This window comes from Micropterus dolomieu, linkage group LG23 (genome assembly GCF_021292245.1).
Source record: "Micropterus dolomieu isolate WLL.071019.BEF.003 ecotype Adirondacks linkage group LG23, ASM2129224v1, whole genome shotgun sequence".
NCBI lineage: Eukaryota > Metazoa > Chordata > Actinopteri > Centrarchiformes > Centrarchidae > Micropterus > Micropterus dolomieu.
The window spans coordinates 7,652,723-7,669,840 of record NC_060172.1 but is presented as its reverse complement, the minus strand read 5'-3'; the positions used below and the strand labels follow the sequence as shown (position 1 = coordinate 7,669,840).

At 40.9% G+C, this 17,118-nt stretch overlaps 1 long non-coding RNA gene across 3 annotated transcripts in view; it reads right to left on the bottom strand.

The window, feature by feature from the left end:
* LOC123963489 overlaps nt 1-17,118 on the bottom strand; it is a 34,165-nt gene that overhangs the window by 11,864 nt on the left and 5,183 nt on the right. Inside the window, exon 3 of one of the 3 annotated variants that reach the window (XR_006823183.1) lies at nt 5,534-5,877. The exons of 1 other annotated variant lie outside the window; for it this stretch is intronic. This is a non-coding gene — a long non-coding RNA (uncharacterized LOC123963489). Of the gene's footprint in view, nt 1-5,533; nt 5,878-17,118 lie in introns of those variants that run through there. One more of the 3 variants, XR_006823184.1, reaches the window with a different exon arrangement.

Sequence of the window (17,118 nt, the reverse complement as noted above, 5' to 3'; positions counted from 1 at the left end):
CAAAAACAAAATTACATTTACATTTTTTCACTTAGCCGAAGCTTTTATCCAAAGCAACTTACAACTGAGAGAGATACACATACATACATACATACATATATATGTCAGAGGTCGTACGCCTCTGGAGCAACTAGGGGTTAAGAGTCTTGCTCAGGGACACATTGGTGTCTCACAATGGATTCGAACCCAGGTCTGTCACACCAAAAGCAGGTGTCTTATCCACTTCACCATCACCATCACCACCCCACCCCACCCCACCCCACCCCACTTTTGCTGCTAATCTTTTAAATTGTTGCTGCTGTTCCTCATTTCATATCTACTTGTGTTGTCAATATTATGTTCTTTTTTGCACCGTGGCCCCAGAAAGTAATATTTAATTAAACTGTATACTCATACGAGAATCAATGACAATAACACTTTTGCCTTGAAATATGCAGCTAATATGAGAACACTTAACAATACAATAAAGAAACAGGGTTTTGTATGATTAAAAACTGTTTGGTCAATGTAACCTTTCAGGAAACTGTCTTGTTTTCATGCATATGAAGTGCATCACACACTGGTTGCGTGTCCGGACCTCATGTTGCACGGCCAGGAGCAGAGATGCAACTAAAACTTTGACCATAACGCACACTCCGAGGAAACAAATTTCCCCTTTGGGGGACAATAAAATCTATCTATCTAAACATTAGTCTGTTTGTGCAGTTAAAGGCTGCAAATCAGCCAGTGTGCTCCCATTTCTTCCTTTGGAAAATTGCTGACCTTGAACTGAGGAGCACCTGATTCAGCTGCATACTGCTGCAAGATGCACAGAGAACCACGTTTTAGCTAGGAAATTCATATTCTTAAACAAAACTGCTATAACCGTATACAGTAATTACAGTATATAATTTCAATGCTTTGGCCACAGCATGTGCAATAGGGAAGTGAGCAAATCCATCCGGCTATCTTTACCTACTCTTCTTTCTTTAAAATAAGCATGTTTTTTGAGAGATTGAAAGTCCTCACCCAGCATCAGACTGTGTACACGCTAACAGAAATGAAAATGAGGTCTGTTTGGGGCCACTTTGAGTGAGATGACTTGCTGCCATCCGCCTCACCGACATAATGCTGTTGTCCTGCATTGTCCCAACCAATTTGTTGCCAGCGCTGTGTCCTACAAGATTGGAAAAGTGGCAAGAGACAAATACACAAACTTTTTCCCCTCCTGAGTAGCAACATGGGAAGTTATTCAGCCATAGATACGCAAATAATGACTGAATGAAATGAACATAACACTGCATGAACTGAAGAGGAACGTGCATAGCTGATTTTCAGCATTTGTCCCATTTACAGCAGATATGAACACTCACCACCAAAAGATTCTGTGGACATGGAAACGACATCAGTAATCATGCTGGGGCTTTCGTTTAAACTGAGCCTGCAGCAGGAAGTACAACAATGACACAGGAGATGCATGTGGGATTAATTAAAACAAGACAATCTAATCAGTTCATGAGCACCAAAAGGCACAGGATGATCTGGTTTGACAGGTAAAACAAAAAGTTAGTGAATTTTCATTTCCCAGTGGCTGAAACTGGCACAAGCTGATGAGCGTCTGGATCGGACTGCTGTCGAGTATCATTCTAAAAGGACAAAGCAGATACTGTCTCAGTCTCAGCTCACAAAAGGTTCTGACGTTAGACAAAGAAATTAAAAACTGCAGGGGAATGGGCACAATATCATGGAAACCCGTACAATATGGAGCAACCCAATACAATAGCTTCGGAATAATTACTTACTATTGTTTGTGGTATTTTCTGTTGTACTTCCTATGGGAACTTGATTATCTTTTACTGGTAAACATTTTGTTTCTTCTTGACATGAAGCACACTGTACCCAATTTGACAGCTGGTCTATACTTTTGTGCAGCCAGTTTCCTTGCTGCTCTACTAACTTATTTTTAGCATACCTTTGAGAAGAGAGAAAAACTATTGTTCATGGAATCTCATCATTTTCTGATTTGTTATCACCATCATTGAATTTGTTTTTCACAGTTTCGCTATTGGCTCCAGCAAACATCTCAAAGGCAATCCACTGTAGTCAGCAGTGTCTTTAGTCTGCTGTATAGCTGTGCAACTACAGTGAAGATTTATACACTGCTCAAAACAATTTAAGGGAACACTAAAATCAAACTTCTTATCTCAATGAAAAAAAATAGTTCCCACATCTTTACTGTACATTGTATAATTCGTTGAGAACAAAATGACATAACAACGGTCAATGGAAACCAAAATAACCAACTGACTAGATACGGATAGATGCTGGTCCTGCTGCTGGGTTGATGCGCTTTCATGGACCTGTCCAGCTTCTTCGTGTAAGGTCCATCTCCTGGTATCTCCTCAGCATCTCGTGCACAGTAATTCTGTGGGAAACACTGCACTGTGCATTTACAGATGTTTCTGGTGGTTTCTCCTAAAGCTAATCAGCCTTATTTATATATTTTTTTTTTACATGCTGGCATTTTACTGGCAACGTAACACCACCACAAGTAGCCATGATTAGATGATATGAAAATAGAGAAGATCGGCCAACCCTAGTATGGATGTGCCGTCCTGGAGAAGCGGGACTACCTGTGCAACCTGAATGGGCTGCAGGTACCTCCTCATGCTACCAGTATTGTTAAGGACACTAGCGAAATGCAAGACTAGAGAACAATCAGTCAGGAAGGATAAGGAGTGAGCAATTGTCGGTGGCCAGCACCTGCACATTCCCTTTTGGTGGTTGACTTGCTATTGCCTCTCCAGTGGACCTGTTGTCACTTTTATTTACACCAAAACAAGTGACACTTTGTCACAATCGCTTATGCTTCCCAAATAGATTGATATCCCTGAGGTTAAATTGACTTGATGTTATTTGAAATTCAAATTATTTGTATGAATGTATAACAACAATATTGCCAAAGCTACATATAAAGAACATATGGACAATTAATTTCATATATTTCATTAGATAAGGAAATAAAACCGCAATAGTTGTGTTTGTGTGTATTAATACAAAATATAAAAATATATAATAAAATATATATAAAATGTGTGTGTGTGTGTGTGTGTGTGTGTGTGTGTGTGTGTGTGTGTGTGTGTGTGTGTGTGTGTGTGTGTGTGTGTGTGTGTGTGTGTGTGTGTTAGAAAATGAAAATAATATATTAAATTAAAACAAATAAATAAATAAAACGGTAAGCGTGTGATTAAGTGTTTTTTGAGCAGTATATTTAGCAAAGGGGTTGCTCGGTGCATTTTTGAGCATTTTGATACTTTCACAGATTTTATATAGCAGCCTTATAATCAAATAAAAACATCTCACTTTCTACAATATGTGACCAACTGCCTCAAGCTGAAAAGTTGTCTGTTGTACCTTTAATAAACAGACTTTCTAAGCCATAGGACAGCCTGCTGCTCCAAGAGAGCAGAATCATTTCAGATAAGTGCTTTTCCTCCTCTATGCCCTGGTTTACTGCCACACCCTTCCTCTCTCAAAACCTACAGCGAGGTGATGAGAAAAACAGCCGTTTGGGGTCTTTCTGAGGCTCTCAGGTGGCCTCCTCCTCCCCTCTCTGCTCTCTTTGGAAGCTGCTAAAGCACATTTCGTCCAAGATAATAAAACCAACACAATAAATACTGTGGAATATAGGACTCTGGCTTCTGCCGACAGCATATTTTTCCTCTTTTCAGTCTGCCTCAAAGCTCTGTCCCTACGCTGCTTTAATACAACCTGAGGTGCTTTTCATTGTGCTTCATTGCGGAGATACAGGCAGCTGTTTTTTAACCTCATCAACCCCATGGCACCACCCTGCTGATGGGGCCGTTCTTAACAAACCAATGTTGTGCGGACAAACTTTACTCAAATGTTCAAAACTTTATATTAAATTCTAGATAATAAGATACCAAATTAATCAGGCTAAATTTGGGGGAATGTGTATTAAACAATGCTGAAGACATCTAGAATATTTCAGTTTGATGTAATGAATAAATGCAGAATTTAAGTGTGTCACATGGTCACGTATCAGGTATAAAAATGGAACCGGCTAGTTGAACCTATTGATATGGTGATATGGTGTAAGTCAGGGGTATTCAATTAGATTTCAAAGAGGTCTAGTTAGAGAAAATTTCCTGAAGCAAAGGTCCGGAACATCAAAACGACGAACTTGCGTTATCATTCAGTACTCTAACCTATAGTTGTATCAACACATGTTTTTAGTCAACAACGGACTGTCAAATCAAATAATATTTCAGTCAGTTTTCACATCAAACTGGAGGGATTTTATAATAAACACTCAACACATCATAACAAATGAACAGCTGTAATGCCTCCTCTTCTCTTTCATTTCCTCTTACAGAGCTACCACTTTCCTACTTTCTGTTGTTCAGTGAGAAACGTGAGCTCCAGCTAGCATATTGCAGATCTATGAGATATTCTGGTTTTGAACTGCCCGTGGGAGGAATGTACATGTAAAAATCTGTACATTCTTGATTAAAAGTCATGTGAAATCTCTTTTATCTTTCGTCTCGGTCCGGAGAGGACGGCGGCTGGGTCCGGATCCGCGGTCCGCCTATTAGTGACCTCTGGTGTAAGTATTTCTTTTGCGACCCTGTACGCAGGATAAGCAGTTGACGATGGATGGATGGATGGATGGAATTTTCATTTTGATATTATTACACACACAAGGTTAAACATGTTTTGTATGCAACACAGTGTTTGCAACAAAAGGCTAATCCTTTTAGTAGACTTCCACTACTGAGGAGTGATTGCAGCATTGGACTGATCCTTTATGTTTTAAAGATGCAGAAAATGCCAACAAAACACTTAAAGGTTGGAGCAGAACACTTAGCTCTATCTCAGATTTCTACACTGTCACCAGTTTTGGCAGGAAAATGGTCACAATATCATTTATACTGGCAGCCTGAATCCTGAATTGTGGTAACACTTTACAAAACCACACAAGTTAAAATATGTCGGCAGCTGAAAGACTGTAAAAGTAAAAGAAAGCAATCCATGTTGGCCCAATTTAAAAGAATACTGTGGCTCCTCATTGGGACTGCTGTTACCTTCTATCAGGCAAGTAGAGTTTATAGATTATTTCTTCAACACTCTGCTGCCCGGTCAGAGCTGTAAACAAAGCAAACAGCTCATTAGGCTGTTGGATTTACACTCAGCCTGGTCCATTAAGAGTCCAGGGGTCAGCGCTGTGTTTTGATGAAGGCAGTCACAGCCAACGAACCATTAAACCAAACGCAAGGCTCGCTGAGTTTAACAACTGCGGTTTAGCTTAGGGTTCATATGATCGGCAAAAACAGGATGTGCGGTGTTCAGTGAATGTGACCCTGACCAGCTCTAAAAACGCAGTGCTTCAGCACTGTATGTACATTTACCTAATTTAAAGATGTATCTTTATTTGTGATCTGATTAGATTCTTGTGACCTCTCAACCTGAAAATCTGATCCGCTTTCACTATTCAGTATGTACGTCACAGCTTACAACCAAATTTTATTTCAACATTACAAAATCATAAGTTTGTTGTTAAAAAGCACAGTTAGCCAAGATTGTATCTCCACTTTCTGGCCGAATATTTTGTTCTGTTGGTCAATTTCTTCTTCTTGGTAGCCAGTTGCTGCCCTGTGAGATCTTCAAGCTGATGAGTGCAGTGTCAACAGTAATGTGAGTATCTCTCTGCTGCTTGTAAACCACTCTCATCAAACCCCGAAAAAGGAGCCACATAGGGCTTGGTCTCCACAGCAAGAGTCTCGACAAGACCCCGGTGCTTCTCGCTTCGACTCTTCTCAAAGACATCCCTCCAACACTTTGCAGCGCCCCACGCTTCAGACACACCTGCAACAACATCTAACAGAGTGATTAGATGCTAGTAGAACACTGTCAACCCCTCAAAAGTTATTCCCCACAGTTTGTCATCATGCCCTTTTTCCACTTGTTGATATGAGTGCCATGGCATCTAACATAATGTGCCCCAAGCGAAGGAACCGGGACATGCGTTTTGCACTATACGCTGTTGTTGGTAAAAGAGGGGATTGGCAGTTCCTTCATTGCTTGTGGTTGTTTCTTAGCCATTGTGTTTGCAAAACATCTGGAGCTGCACGCTGAAGACACTGAGTTTGACGGAGATTATCCACGAGGAGGGGGGCTGCACAGTGTGGGCATAAGCAGTGACTGACACTGCGTTAGAGACTCCTCCTGGCTCTGATTGGTTTCTTTGAGCTGAAAGGAGTGGATTCTTGCAAATGGCATTAGGATCACGAGGAGGAGAGGGATTATCTGTCTCATGTACTACATTCAGGAAATAGTGATAGTTTCAGCAAATATGCCAAATAGTTATTTTTAAAATAATTCCCTGCTGCTGTTTTAAGAGTGAAGTACACTGGTTGCATCATGTTGCATCATTTGACAGCCACACATATAGAGAGGACTTAGTCATAGTCTGTGCTGGGATGTGCAAATCTGAGACTGTCCTCCTAAAACTAAGAACAGCATCATTTCACTTCACTGTGTTCCAAAACAACATTTGCCTACTGTGAAGTGGTAAAGCCCTCTAGCAGCTATAGTATTCATGATTGGACCAAAGGAGGAAGTCAGGTGATGCTTGTAGGGCGGGAAAGTCAGCTTAGGGAGGAAGTTGGGGCAGACAGATGAGTCAACAAAACATCATTTTGTAAAAGCATAACCACGGTGGTTCCAAAACGTATAGCATCAGCTCCTGTTGACGTTGGGATTTGGGTTTACATTGAGAAAACTGAAATTCGAATTGACTGGATCTGGTCACGTCTGGGCTACCTTGCTTAGCCTGCTTGCACTAAGATGCAGACATGGATAAGTGGCGGAAAATGGATGAATAAATGGATGGAAGAATGACCAGCTTTGCTCTTTTTGTGTGGACCAGAAATCGAAGGTAAACTGCCACCTGCTCATCAGGAATTCTCTGGACATATGGAAAGGTTGAAAATCACAAAGCTCTCTGCGAATTGCCCTGAAACGATTACATTCACTCTCTCACATTCACTCACGGAGGAAGATATGGTCAAGTTAACAGACTCTTGAATGGCACCCTAAACCAAAGCACTTTTCTGACTCATCTTCTGCAGCATTACAGACAGACACATTTTCTTTTCAGCTTAGCCCTTTGAACTCTGCAATACAAATGGTCTGCCGTTACCTACATTGGTAGTTTTGCTTATTGTGATGCCATTTCTTGGAGTATCTTCAAATGCTTCATATCCATAAAATCTGTACAGCCTAAGTTGTTAATCATTCCCATTCTGCACAGGAAGACCCGTTTCCTTCTTATTCTCACCTTGTCCCATTCACAGTTTTTGATAAGTATTATTTGGAGGGCCCCATACTGTAAAATATTCATGAATTCTGAAAAAAAAAATGTGCAAAAGGGGGAACTTAAATTAAATTAAAAAATGGACAATATTCAAAATTCTTTTGGCTGACATTGGCGTTGAAAAAAAATTGAAAATTGAATCCCTTTTTAAAATTCCAGCTGGGTTGTTTTTCCGGTTCTTCAGCTTTTTTCACTCCCCCACAAGGAAAGATTTTTTTAACTGTAATCTAGCCTCATTCAGAAAAGTAAAAAGCCCTCACAGACACTCAGCACTCCCCTGAGCCTGTCATGTGAATACAGCCAGGGTGACAGTAAACAGAGAGAGGGACAGTCAAAAAAAAGAAGAGTTGAGAAGAAAGGAAGAAAGGGAGGGACGGAAAGCATGTGGTCCCAGTGCTCAGGATGATGTAATACTATTGATGAATTCCAGACAGCTATGATGTGAGAACACCAGCGTGCCCAAGTCTGACTACAAACGTCTCCAAACCAAAAACGAAAAACAGCTAAGAAATGACTGAAATGGATACCGAATGCCACAAGAAAAACGCTGCTGTGGCTTCTGCAGGTGCTACTATTGGTGGTAACACTGAGCCCCAAACCCATCATGGTCAAACACTATACTTCAAGAATTTCTCCACAAAAGTGTTTGGCTTTGCCGTTAGTGGCAGTGACAAGATTAATCTCATAATTAATGTAATTATTCTGTAGATCTATAAATAACTGGATGGTTGTTTGTTTAATTGTCAGCCCTGTGATGTTGAAGAAGCAAATAACTGAATATTACAGTATTTTCAACTAGGTTTGGTGAAAAATATTTCTTTATTTCTACACAAAACTTCCCGAAGATAAAAAATTGTGGGATTGTGGATTCTCATCCTGCTGCCTGCAGTTAAGGGAGACTCAATGTGGCAGATTTAAAAAACTTGAAAAAGGTCATTGTGGATTGAAATCATTTTAGCGAAAGGAACGCCCTGATCGCTGCGATTCCATTGTTATTTTTGTTGCACTGTTTATTTTCTTTTTTAGCTCCGTGGTTCATTCTCTTTTACACAAGCTCTTCCTGATGTCCTTCTGCAGCTCGGACAGATGATCTCTCTCTCTCTGTCTCACGCACATGCACACATGCACGCACACACTTGCTTCTTCTGCCCCAAAACAGAATAATTGACCACACACGTAGCAAAAACGAAAAACAAAACTGTGTGTGTGTTTGAAAGCTGATGATAAAGAGTCCGTGCCTGTGTGTGTGTTCTCCTCTTTCTGTCAAAGCTGCAGACATATGAGGAGGGACTGTGTGTGTGTGTGTGTGTGTGTGTGTTTCCCAGGATCCCACCCCACTTTCCCCACTTGGCTGTTTAGTTTGGCCCCGTCTCTGATCACTGCAGAACAAACACCAGCCTTCACATTGAGTCCTTCTATCACATTTGGCACATTGCCTTGGCATCTCTCTCTCTCTGTTATTTTCAGTTTCTGTTATCTTCATCCTAAAGAACCACTTCATTATTAAATGTAAAATTATTGTATAATTAGTTGTCTGTTTATGTGCATAAACAATGGGAGCCTCTGGATCTCCTTCTGCTTTAACAGGAAATTATGTATAGAATATTTTTAGCTTGACAACTCTGTGCCAAAATAACTGTTTGTCTGTCGTTTTCACTCATATTTTTAAAAATTGCCTCCAGTACCACAAACCCAGCGGTGGTAAATGCATCCAAATATATTTATTTATATATTAATAGCATTAATCCAGCAAAAATAAAAGTTTTTTTTTTTCTCTCTCTCTCATTGAAAACAGAATCAGAAAGATCAGAAAGTCAGCTGTTGGTTTCCTGCAGATACGACATATGAACAATCAAACTTGACCACCAGAGAAATTGTAATTACAGCGGAACTTCAGATCAAACTTCCTGGCTCGCTTCTCTGTGGATGTGCTGCCATGACCGCAGTTCCACTCGCCAAGGATTTATTGCAGTCCTTTAAAGATTTTATTTGACATTCTACGGGAATAAAACTATAAAAAAACAATGTTCTACACAAGTGCAGGCACTGTGTGGACTTGCAGTATGGTGGCCTTATAAAACCTGAACAACTACTTCCTGTCACATTAAAGAATCTGGTGCAGTCTTTTTCCTGCTGAAGAGCAGAAACATGATGACTTCAGAAACATCCCTTTAAGTCTATAAAAACTCCAATATATCTGGATTTGATCAAAATGTCCTTTTAAGTCCTTTACCATCGTCTCCTGCTGTTTTTTTGCTTATTCAAAGTCGAAATTCTTACCATTACATTTGATGAAGATTTCTGTTGATATATGCGCAACTGACGTCACCGCCGTAAATTCAAATTTGCATCTGGCGGTGACATTTCAGTTTCTGTCATATTGGTGATGAGTCAATCCAGGCATGAGGAAAAAGTTACGTCAAAGTTTACATAGTGCATCTGGCAAAGTCTGTGTTTGGAAAAGCATGCCTGTGAGGTTTTGAATGGAGGACCATATTTGGGCTGTCAGTTATGACAACAGAGGAGTAAATATTAGGATGGGCTGATGAAGGAGAATGGACCTTCTGTGGTGGAGAGACTTAAAGACAGTAAGTGGTAAAAAGTGGAGGACAAATAGAGAGAGAGGGTTGTGTTTGCACTGCAGCTAAATGCGGTCGTCACTCCTCAGGACAGACACAAATGCAAGTTGAGTTCACGCACAGCTCGGTTATGAAAAGAATAAAACAACAACCACAACCCAATTTCAACAAATCTGAGTGATCACTGGGTTGTGTGTTGGATTTTTCCTCTTAGATGGGATGTAGTTAAATCACATACACACACACACAGATCACAGAAATGTGACCAACATGTGTCAAAATTATCTGTGATGGTTTGAGGGGAGTCAGATTTACCAGCTGCTCGTCTCGATAGGCGTCCGCACAGCTGGACAAAATATATGACTGCACAGACATCATATGAATTTAACAGGCCAAGTACACAGAAACCGTGTCAAGTATGTACTTACTGTCTGCTTTGTAGTGTGGTGCAAAATGATTTATCCCGAGCCAAACAGTGGAGCCAAAACCCTTAAAGGAAAATTATGTTTCTTTTTTAGTACATGTGTACACCTAACAGTTCTGACAATCATCATTATTGGTTATGTTTTTTCTAATTACAGCAGCTCTTTCAGGTGTGCTTTCCTAATAAGTTGTTTTACATAAAATAACTTTACAGACTTTTAACTGCAATGAAGCTGGTGAGTAAACTGTTATCATAGTTCGTATGACATAAGTTTCCTTTAAGATGCAGTGGCGACTAGATGCTGGCATGTTTTGGCTGTCAAGAACTCATTTCACCTCTTCAGAGGTGTGTCTTGGTAGTGATTTGGAAGATGATTGCTTTGTTGATAAGATATTGAAGCCTAAATATGGGTATGTTTTGGTTTGTGTGAATAATCCAACATGAAATCTATTTTATAATTAACAGTCTTATTTACATTTGTTTTAAAGTCTATCTTTCTCATGATAGCTCAATTCTGGCATGATCATTTCTGATTATTTACAGTCTGACCAGTTAAAACATGTGGACTGGATTGTGGGCTGATTGGCTGGTTGAACTTTTGGTTAGAAGTCATTGGTTGTAGCAGCTCCAAGTTTAATTTGAATAGGAATTTGAATAAATCAAATCAATCGAAAAATGTGATTTAAGCAAAAATAGGGTAAGACACTTTATAAGACAATACGAGATGTTCAAATCAGTATTTTAGCAAACATTATGGCATTCTTGTTGATAAATTCAATGTTATAAACACACCTCTTTATTAGGGACACCTGTTCAGTTGGTTGTTAACACAAATAGCTAATCAGTCAATCACATGGCAGCAATTCAATGCATTTAGGCATGTAGACGTGGTCAAGACAATTTGGTGAAGTTCAAACTGAGCATGAGAATGGGGAAGAGAGGCGATTTAAGTGACTTTGAACGTGACATGGTTGTTGGTGCCAGACGGGCTGGTCTGAGCGTTTCAGAAACTGCTGATCTACTGGGATTTTCAAGCACAACCATCTCTAGGGTTTACAGAGAATGATCCGAAAAAGAGAAAATATCCAGTGAGCGGTAGTTGTGTGGACAAAAATGCCTTGTCGATGTCAGAGGAGAATGGGCAGACTGGTGTGAGATGACAGAAAGGCAACAGTAACTTAAATAACCACTCGTTGCAACCGAGGTATGCAGAACACCATCTCTGAACGCTCAACACGTCGAGCCTTGAAGCAGGTGGGCTACAGCAGCAGAAGACGACACCAGGTGCCACTCCTGTCAGTTAAGAGCAGGACACTGAGGCTACAGTTCACACAGGCTCACCAACACTGGACGATAGAAGATTGGAAAAACTTTTCCTGGTCTGATGAGTCTCGATTTCAGCTGCAACATTCAGACGGTAGGTCAGAATTTGGCGTCAACAGCATGAAAGCATGGATCCATCCTGCCTTGTATCAACGGTTCAGTCTGGTAGTGGTTTAATGGTGTGGGGGACATTTTCTTGGCACGCTTTGGGCCCCTTGGTACCAACTAAGCATCGTTTAAACGCGACAGCCTCCCTGAGTATTGTTGCTGTCCATCCCTTTATGACCACAGTGTACCATCTTCTTATGGCTACTTCCAGCAGGATAATGCACCATGTCACGAAGCTCAAATTATCTGAAACTGGTTTCTTGAACATGACAATAAGTTCACTGCACTCCAATGGCCTCCACAGTCACCAGATCTCAATCCAACAGAGCGCCTGTGGGATGTGGTGGAACAGGAGATTCGCATCATGGATGTGCAGCCGACAAATCTGCAGCAATTGCGTGATTCTATCATGTCAATGTGGACCAAAGTCTCTGAGGAATGTCTCAAACACCTGGCTGCCTGCACGAAGAATTAAGGCAGTTTATAATATTAAATAATATAAAAATATTTAACATTGTATAAATGTATGGAATACAAACAATTTCATGCAAAACCATTGCTGTGATTCTCCCTGTCTGTCCTTTCCTGTGTGTGATGTGTGTTACAGGATTATGCAGCACAGCATTACATAATCCATCTCAGCCAATCGGTGAGCATAACTGCTCTAACGTCATATGTTGATTTAATCCACACACACACACACACACACACACACACACACAGCTGGAGCCAGGTATCATCTCTCACAGAAAAAACAGAACCAGCTGTCTGAATTAAACACACACAGAAAAAAAACTGTTCCCACACATGCACACTCACAGTTCTGCACACACAAATACACACAGGTAGTCAAGGAAGAGGGAAGAGAGAGTCTGGACGTTGACACACAGTAGGATTATTCAACTCTCACCCTCTTCTGACCTCCTGGATCTGACAGAGTCCTGGTCCACACCATCACAGGTTTTGTGGGATCAACATTTTTCATACAGCCTATGGATCTTTCTCCTTGATCTCTGGGGTGGACAGCAGGACTATTAGAAGATCTGAAAGTGTGACAGACACTGACTGAACAGCCAACTACCAGCTAAAAACAAAACAACTTTTGTCATTAGCTCCTCACACTAGCAGCTTTCACACTGCCTTATTTCACGGGGGTACTGCACCAATCTGCCGGCCTGCTGCATTTTATGAAAGGTACGGAGCAGAGTTTCTTGACTCCTGTCGCTTGTCGCCTAACCCCCACCCTCTTAACAATCTACGCCAATCAAACACGAGTAACATGAAAAGAACATACACAACAACCAATGAACGCCCCTAATCAGTGTGTTACACGATTTTAGATACCTTGGTACATCGGGGACCAATTTAAGTGCGACACAACAAATGAGAACGCCAATCTGCTGCTACTTATGGTCAAATAGAAATTATATGACGAATATTTTTACCCGCCAATATGGCGGGTAGTCTTCAGACATTTGGCAGCCAAACGGAAAATTCACCCGCGTTTGGCATGTGTTAATTTCCACCCCTGTCTACAACTCAATGATGTTTTATACAATAGAATCAAAACTAACTAATAATAATAATAATAATAATAGAAATGTCTAATAAGGAAGGTAAGCTGCTGAATAATGAAGAAAGAAACTGACCTCACCTCACCAGTATCACAGATTATCGGTAGAATTACGTGAAGCTCACTGGATTCAAATCAAATTAAATTCATTTCACAAATGAACTGAAAACAATTAGAAAAACATACAGCAAAATATTACCCAGCTCTCAAATTTCAGTTGCCACTGCATTTCATTTATACCTGTACAGGTTGCTTTGTTTCTTTCGTCAGTGATGACATTTTGCAGTTCCCAGTTTTACATTCATACAGTCCCTCACATTTACACCTGAGACTAGCTCAGCACATGGCTGCAGCAGGTGGAGTTTCATCCTCTTGGCTGCCTTAACATTTTCCAACCAGCTCAGTGAATTAACCTGCGGTCACAAGTAACCACTAACAAGCACGCGCGCACACACACACACACACACACACACACACACACCCCTCCAGGAAAATAAAACAAAACCGCTTCCTGCAGCTTCAACTTAAACACCATTTTCTCACCACACAACACTGCTCTGTTTCCCAGGCTCACTGATCGATTAAAATCTGCTTTGTGTTAATGGTGATGAAACACTGCCAGACGCCTGCACCTCGAGTATCAACATTTGAGTCACCATCACAGTGTCTAACAAACACTGGAAACACTCTCCTTCAATGAGATGTGAAACCATAATCATTCACAGTTACAGCTCACATGCTAGTGGTTTTGTGGAGCTGCCTTAATGATGGACAGAAACAAGCAGGAGATGACCAGATTATAAACAGCTTTTAAAAGTGGTTTGAGATATATTATATAGGATATAGCTGACATGATTTAATAGAGAACCAACAATGATTTTATCCTCCCAGCAAGTACTGGCTGTGTAGCCAAAGCCGGACGCAGCTCATGTCTCCATGCCATAGAAGTCCAGTGTTTTCAGAAACCAATAATAACAGATTAAAGAGACACACTACGCCATTGCAATCAACAAGGCTGAAACAACTATAACTGTATTTTCAATTTCTGACAGGAGCTCAATGTTAAGCATCACCTGTTCCACCAACTCCACCATATAATGTTTTTGAAAAAGTCTTGACCTTTAGCTCATCCACCAAATGGCTCAGAAGAGTTGAATTCTATATTAATGAATGAACTTTAGCTACAGGAGAGATGTGAACTTTATAAAAAATCATGTTTCCCCAAGGCGGCGTGAAGCCTAGCTGTGTGTCAGTGTCAGCTACTCTTCAGGATTAACAGATTCACATTTGGTTCTTTCTTATAGCTTCTTCCAGCTTTTGTTCGTGATGCATGAAACTAGGCTCCTGAAATACGTCAATAAATTAGATGTTAAGCTCCAGTATCAGTTTGTAAAAAACTCGACCTGCTCTGGACACTTCTGTTCCTCATTAGGAGTGACATCCCTGCTCGGGAGCTGCATTTAAATGGTAATGTTGAAATAATTCTTTTAAGAAAGATGATGCATTAAAACAAACAAACATCTGAAAAATTAGGACATTTAAAGAGTTGATGAAACAAATTGATGAAGATAGCAGCTGACAACACTTCAGCTTTCAAGTTTGTGCAGAAAACACCAACATAACATCAGAAGCAGTAACTAAAACTTCACAGACTTACAAGGGATGCCAAGTATAAGCCAAAGACTGACATCCCCATCTGTTTATTATAATACATATTTATAATTTAATGTGAAATGATATCTACCATAACATACTCCCATTCATAATATCAATTTCTTGAATCATGCTTGGGATGCTGCTACCAAGATGCTACTGTAATCTTGCGTAAACCAACCAGCAGAATAATCAGAATAATCTACATTCACATCTTATCCCAACTCACCCCACAGCCGCCTCTCCCTCACACTCCTCCAGAAGACATCCCACGCCTTGTTGGTGGAGTCTTTCACATGTTCGCTGAAGGATCGCCGCAGGGAAGTTTTTACCACCGGGGTTTGAGCCATATTCCATATGTTCAACAGTTACATATTCCTACTGAAAAAAACCTGCATTCCTGGAGAGTTTCAAACCTATGTGGGCAGCGCTCGCTCCTTCATGGCTCATGCCGAGGGTGTGTTTGACTTAAGAGTTCAGCAAAGTGAGGAAGGAGGAGGAGGAGGCAGGGCGGCTGACACTTGCTGCAAAAAATCTGCATGCAATTTGTGTAACACCCCTGTCCTCTCAATCGCTACACCTCCCTCTTCAGAAAGTTGTGTGTGTATGTTTGAGGAAAGGTGAGTAAAAGAAAATGTGTATGAATTACTATTTATGCGGATGAACAAACTATTATGGTGTGTGAGTGTGCATCTGTGTTTTTTCAAGTGCATGAGAAGAAGAGCGAGAGTGAGAAGTGTTTCTCTTCTGTTTGTGTGGGATTTGGCCGGCCTGAAGAGAGGAAATGACATCTAACCTGAGTTAAAAACATCAGCTCCACACACACATACAAATGGAAACAGAGACACACTAGCATTATAAACACAAGCTCGTTTTGAATGACTTTAGACTTGACTTAGGCCCAAAGTGATTTACTCTAGTCCAGAGGTTCTCTAACTTTTTCTGTCACGCCGGCCTTCAGAAGCCGAAAACAGTTCATGCCTCCCCCGAGCGCAGCAAAAGTGGATTTCATTTGAAACATACATTTACAATTCGGGCAATTGAAGTAAACAAACGATTCAGGTTAGCAAGATAGGCCTGCTATCATCAAAGCTCTTCTGTTTGTTTATGTCACCACATGCTTTAGATCCGCTCAACATATGTCCCAAAAGACAGTACTGAATACAGGGGATCAGATACAGTGCATTTCTGACTTGTACACTGAATTTCCTTCTCAGGTCATCAGGCGGTGGTCATGGGTAAATGAGAGAAGAATGGTTTGACTAGTAGTAGTATTCAAAACTAAAATCAACTTGGTGAGTTTTCCCCTCTGAATCAAGGGTCTAAGGATAGAGGGTGTTATATGCTGTACAGTTTATTAAATCCCCTTGAGGCAAGTTTGTGATTTCTGATATTGGGCTGTATAAACACATTTGACTTGACTTTTGGTAAACATATGGACAAACCTTAGGCTGAGGCAGAGGAAGTTGGGAAAGTCTTCCCATCTGTCAGATGCAGCCAGTTAGCTTTAGTGAACCACCCAGACATCAGCACACACATCCTCATCATCATCAATGTTAAATCTGTTTAAAACACACTTCCTCTCTTGGGAAAGAGGACAAATAAACAGTACAGGTCAAGACTGCTGGGAAGGAGGAGGATAACAACTAGGAAGTGATGAATGGGAGGAGGAGAGGGAAGGAAAGGGGATAGGATCTCAGTGGGCAACATCGCTGTAGTTGGTAAAAAGGGTAGTGAGTGGACCCTCCGAAGGAGCTTCAGTCCCATCTAGGGATTGAAACTCAGTACTTTTACAGTACCGATTTTTAGCTCCAAGTATAAAGTATATATATCAGTCAGGACAACTTTATCAAATACTTCATTGTTTGCAGTAGTTATTTTTTGCGGTGTGGCCCGTTTCTGGGACCCCACTGCCTCTCCACGTGCCTACACGGAGAGCCATAAGGCGGGGAGAGCAGCTCCCCGCCCTTCCACACGCCTTTGTGAAAGGCCATAAGGCAGGGAAGCACGCCTCTCTGCCTATCCATGTGCATACATGGAAAGCCCGGGGCAGAGAGAGCTGCAGCAAAGACCCCCCCAGGGT